This window comes from Erpetoichthys calabaricus, chromosome 5 (assembly GCF_900747795.2).
Source record: "Erpetoichthys calabaricus chromosome 5, fErpCal1.3, whole genome shotgun sequence".
NCBI lineage: Eukaryota > Metazoa > Chordata > Cladistia > Polypteriformes > Polypteridae > Erpetoichthys > Erpetoichthys calabaricus.
The window spans coordinates 179,293,409-179,299,408 of NC_041398.2; the positions used below are offsets into that span (position 1 = coordinate 179,293,409).

A 6,000-nucleotide genomic window follows, 5' to 3' on the forward strand; every position below is an offset into this window, starting at 1 on the left:
ATTAGATGAAATCTATCCAGTATTAAATGTCATCTGAAATAAGAAGTTTAAGTCCGTCCTCTGCCGTAGCCAAAATGCACCTGAACTTGATGTAAATCACCGTGAAATGTCACAATTCATTCAACTTATTTAAAAAAAATCGACGCAGGCCAGTTTTGAAACATTTCCACCTTACTTTTATGCTCACTCTGGATTTTCCCTCCTTCCATCTTCGGACAAGTTGCCACTCTGATAATGTGTAACAGAGATCCTTAGGTGGCAGTGATTTCAGTGCTACCAGCTGAGTTTAGGAAGATTTAATAGATCCCATTTTACATTCTCAGAGTCACTTGCATTCTCAGATGTTGAGGATTTAAGGTAGCATTCAAACCCGCTGCTCTCACCCTTTGACATCGCTCAAGTTCGCAACTTGTCTAAAAGGGAACAAGTCAACAGACCACTGGAGATGAGCAGATGTTTGAGCCAGTGATGACAGCAGCACTAATTCAAATTAAAATCCAGGTGCACTACTTTGTGATGTGAAAGAAAACTTAATAAAATCCATTCAAAAGCAGGAAAAATGTGTAAACTGTGCTCAATTTGGCCCTGGAGCTATGTGGCTGCAACACTAATTAGTGTGCCACCACCAAGCTGCCCAAAATTAGGATTCAAAATTAAAATAGGTTGTTCCATGTAATGCAGTTTAAGAACAATTTATCCATACATGAGAATACACTTTGTCCATTTTGTATAAATAGGAAAAATAAAGTTTACTTGCAATTGCAAGAAATATGATTTTATTTTCATACAATGACATATTAAAATACAGCAAATATACAAGTGCATCAGTACTCATCATTCCATAAGTTCCCACAAAAATATTATAAAAGTAGCTAAGAAGGCTTTGAGGTCAAAGTTGTAAGTCCATGCATCTCATAGCTTATGGATAAGTACAGTTATGAAATCTGCTAATTTGACCTAAGCCATATGACCAGATGGAAAGAAATTGAACAGGAGATGTAAGGGGTGCAGTGAGTAAGATCAGAGCTTAATGGATTTACATCTCATTGTGAAAAAGTAGAGTGAATCCCATTATGTTAGACGTAATCACCACCACACTCTGCAGCAGCTTCTTCTCCTCGGCAGATATTCTCATACCACACAGTAATGGAGGAGGTCAGTCCACTTTCAGCAGTAACCCTTGAGAAAAAGGTCATAGCTTCCTGTGCCACTCTGGTCTTCTTTAACTCTCACAGAAATAGTGTCGTAGACTTATTAAGAAAACATTGTAAGCAAAAAAGTGTGTATGTTCACCATCTTTATGGTCATTCTCCAGAATATTTTGGATTTTGTTCTACTATAAGTGAAAAATTGACAAGACAAAATGGACCAGGAGATGTAATCAGGTGTCAAAGCCTAGCAGGAGTCGTAACCAGGGAGACTAAAGAGAGAGATAGATAAAACATATGTGAAAGAAAACTTAAAGTCAAGAATTCCTAGCCAATAAGTCAGTTAACATAACATCAAAAGGGAAAGAACTTGCAGAAGGCTTTTTGGGTATGTAGATGATGATGAAGATGCTTTCTACATAGGAAATAATGTCATGCACCATGCAAAGTGACAATGTCCATACAAAAAGGCAATATGGCATCAAGAATCCACGATTAAATAAATCTATAGGTGTTAAAAAAAACACAGCAACAAAATAATAATGAAACTAAAAAGAGCAACTTATCAAATTTAAAACAATAAGAAGAGTCTTCAACAATAAAATCTGAAACTGGAAAAAAGTTAACAAAATCATAACAAGCATGATCAAAATGTAGTTAAGGTCCAGGATGTACCTACTGTATGCACTGGGCTTCTTTTACCACCCAACAAATTTGAAAATTAAGCAGAAAGACCAGACAAAGTGCAGGCACTTACTCACAGTTTTTCACTGTAACTTGTAAACTTTAGAACATAAATTTGACACACAAAAGGAGACCATTCAGTCCATCAAGCTTGTTTGTTTAGCTTATAGCTCAGCTGTCCCAATATCTCATCCAGATACTTTTAAAGATTGTCAAGGTTTCTGCTTCATGTCTCAGTAGTTTGTTACAAAGTCCCACAACTCTTTGCGTAATGAAGTGCTTCCTGACTTCAGTCTTAAGTGCACTTGCCCTTAATTTCCACTGGTGTCCTCGAGTATGTTATAGTATGTTATTCACCCTTCAGCTGAAATAATTCTGCTGGATCTACTTTATCAATTGCTTTGAGGATTGTAAATACCTGGGTCAGGTCCCCACACGGTCATCTCTGCTCCAGACTAAATAGGTTTACCGTATATAATCACATATAAGTCTGGTCTTAAAACACAAAAAATCGATCATAAAATCTTATATGCCCGTTCAAAAATGCGACACTTAATTTTTTTTTTTTACATCTTCTTGCCTCCTCCAGTCTCGCTCAAGTTTCTCAGACGCATCGAATTTTGTTGCAGCAGCGCAGTTACCAATTTCTTTCGCCACTTCAATGACTTTTAATTTGAAACCAGCTTCATATTTTCTTCTGATCGAACAATCTATCATAGATAAGGAATGCTCTTACGATAAAGATGTATGAGGGTGTGAGATTACAAAAAACACAAAACAGTGCAATCGTTGCTTTGGAATAGTTTGGGTATTACCGTGTGGTCACTGTGGAATATGTGAAGGGAGGCGGCCCCTTTAAATAAGCACCCAGATGTGCTCCAGGTGTGTTCCCGGCAATCTCCCACCGACACGCCCCAGTGTGGCGGAAGTGCCGGCTGTCTCCCCGGAAGCACTCCGGGTGTCCCTGTTCCTCTTCCCCCCAGCACTTCCTGGTGTGGCGGAAGTGCTGCGGTCCAGGGTCCTCCAGGTATTGGGGTCCCCCTGGCGGTGATCACGGGCCCCTACAGGGTCGAGCTTCCCAGCTCTGTACCCGCGGCCCCCAGGGCGGTCGCCCCCTCGAGGTCTGGAGGAGGCACAAGCCCTCCTCCGATCTTCTCGGGCATCCCGGCTGGGTACCACCCCCATCCAGTTACCACATCACGTAGGCTCAATAGAGAGAAAGAGAGGTTAGGAGCACACGCTGATACAGCGCATTGCTGCAACCACATAGAAAAAAAAGGCAGTGTGCTCCATGGTTACTCTCTTTGGTCGGCGTTAGCATATCATAATCTCTTAGACCAATAGCGTATGTTTTCCACATTCGACTTATACGACCAACATTATAGAATACCAGAAATTATACAATAAAATCAAGTCTCAACTTATCCGTGAGTATAATCGGTAATTCTCTGAGTCTGTCAGAGTCCTGGGAGGCGCTTGGTTGCTCTCCTCTGCACAGCTTCAAGTGCTGCTATATCTTTTTTTGTAGTGTGGTAACCAGACTTGTACACAATACTTAAGATGCGGTTTCACAAATGCATTATACAGGCTGAATGCAACATCTGTCAATTTATATTCAACAGTTTTTACTATATTTTACTTGCCTTTTTAATAGTTTGTGTCAAAATAAACCACAAATTCATTTTCAGGGGTTGCTTCCCATTGGACTTCCATCTTGTATTTATAATTGACGTTCCTTTTGCCTGTGTGTAGCACTTGACACTTTTCTACATTAAACTGCAGTTTCCAAGTGTTTGCCCAGTTCTGAAGCTTGTCTAAGTCTTCTTGAATTGTTTTAGCTGCCTCCTCAGGGTCTGCTGCCCCTCCAGAACTTAGAATTGAAGAAAACTGTTGCATGTAAGCCAATATTTAAAAAGCTAAGAAATTAAAAAATATTGATGAGCAGAAATATCTGTCAATTATGTGACTAATTATGCAAATACCAGTGGCTTTCATTTAATGTAATCAATGTACAATGCCTTCTTTTGAGTTTCTGCTTATAGTGGAAAAACACCTGAAACCAAGAAGTAGGTCTCATTCTGGTTTCTGGTACAGAAGAGGGCAAGTGATTCGGATGCAATCCATAGAGCAGGTCACACAATTTGTTATTTTCTTGCTTGTTTTATAGATAAGGATACAATACATTAGTAAGTTATTTTCATTAATGCTGTTAAGATTTATTTCTGCTGCAGTAAAATATTTGTATGGTTTGCACAGCTACATCTCAGCTCCTCGAGAACAGCTTTGAATTCCTGTGTGCTCACTGACATTTTCATGCTCTCCACACGTCTGCATAATTTTTTCTAAACACTTGCATGTTAGGTTGATTGGTAGCTCTAAACTGGCACGTACAATGTGGTAAGAATAAATGTGTGAGTGTGCCCTCCCCAGATAAACTCTTAGACTGGTTTAACTGATTTGAAAATAAATGAATAGATGTGCATACAAAGCTCACAAAATATCAACTGGAAAACTTTTAAATTCTTCATAAGTTGGTCATTTTTGTTACTTTCTTTTGTATGAAGTGGTAAGACTTTTAGCTTTGATGTGATATTTGGTGAATTTGCATTTGGCTGTACTATAAAACTAAAATCAATAAACAATCATGGATTCATAGAGGGGTGGTATGTGCACCAAGTAATAAGTCACGCTGTGTATGGAATAGAATTGATTTTCATTCCTAGAGGTGAAATTTACTTCACATGTCACTGACGGAAACTCAAACACTTGCCTGACTGTTAGGACGTCACCTGTTCTTTAACTGATGGTTTTGCGATTGGTGATCTGTTCTGCACTTTATATGTTAATAGTAAGAGAACTTCATTAAATTAATTAACACTTGTTTTCTACCTCGCAAACCCATAACTGGATAAACTCTTCGGAAATGAATGCATTGATGGATGTTGTGTTGTAATTTTAATCCTTTAAACTGGATTTGTTTTCTTCTTTCAGAGTTATGTCCAGATATTTATGGCAGTGGATAGGACATCCATGTATCCAGGGCAGCATTTCCCTTTTGAAATGAACCTTGCAACTTTTATTGTTCTTTAGAAGTCTCCTTTATCATTTTTTGAATGTATTCAGACTGAAATAAATTAATTTTGATTAAAGCAGGGTTTGTTTAAACATCATCTGTAATTTAAATTAAGAAGTGTCTTTGCTGGTATAATTCCAGTCTAATTCTCTTCTTTTTTTTCTGATAAAGAAACTTCAGGGGTGTGTGTGCATGCAGTTTTCACTGTTTCATACAACTGTAAAGTGTACAATATGTGATGTAAAAGGAAATTCACAGTTATTACCTGTTACAACTAATATGTTGTGTTGCATTTTGTACCTGTCACTTTTGGAAAAAGTATTAAAGAAAACTGTGTTTGGTCTAAAGATGATCCATACCAGGCTTTCTCTTCATCACTATACAGTGTATAACGCAACATGTCCCCTATTGACTGACCCACTGACAAGACTACTGCGGACAAACTAAGGAAAAACAGTTTTTGCTAATGGATCATATGGCCACAAGGCATTTAGAAAAAGTCAAACCACCAAGAAGAATATTTAAAAATTTGAAAAAAAAGTCATTATGTTTCACATTTAATAAACAGAATGGGCAATTCCAGTGCTGGCCTATGGTGTTTGCAGAATAGCACAGATGCCAGATGATAGTATGTCCAAATACAACTCAGAGGTATAGTAGTTTGAGCCCTACTGCCTCCTTTTTTATCTTGATCTTATTTATGTTACATAACTTGTTCTTATTTATATTTCACTTTCATCTCCAAAAATGTATGGAAGAGAATAAAGTTACATGTGTTACACCGAGCCAAGGCAAGGCAAATTAACTATTGATTAAGGATCAGTAAATGTACAAGCGAATATATTCATGTTCAGAAATATTGAAGGCCAAAAATAAAAGTAATAAATTAAACTGTGTGCCGAAGCCAGAACATTAACCTAAGCTGAAGCTGATGACGGGCAAGCTAGAATCTTACACCGAAAAACAAAAATTGCAAAAATGTTTCAAGAATTTTCTAAGCAAACACAGATGTTGACATGAATGACTCAGAAATAAAGGCGAGTCCTTAACTATACCAACTCAGAGTGAGACAGTAATGTTTTAAATGTGAAAGAT

General features: G+C 37.8%; 1 protein-coding gene across 3 annotated transcripts in view; it reads left to right on the forward strand.

The window, feature by feature from the left end:
• Window positions 1-5,257, forward strand: part of nmu (neuromedin U) — a 79,957-nt gene extending 74,700 nt beyond the window's left edge. For all 3 annotated transcript variants that reach the window (XM_028803016.2, XM_028803017.2, XM_028803018.2), the window contains one exon: window positions 4,824-5,257. The gene's annotated coding sequence lies outside the window, so the exon portion shown is untranslated. The remainder of the gene's footprint in view (window positions 1-4,823) is intronic.
• Window positions 5,258-6,000: the final 743 nt, after the last annotated feature.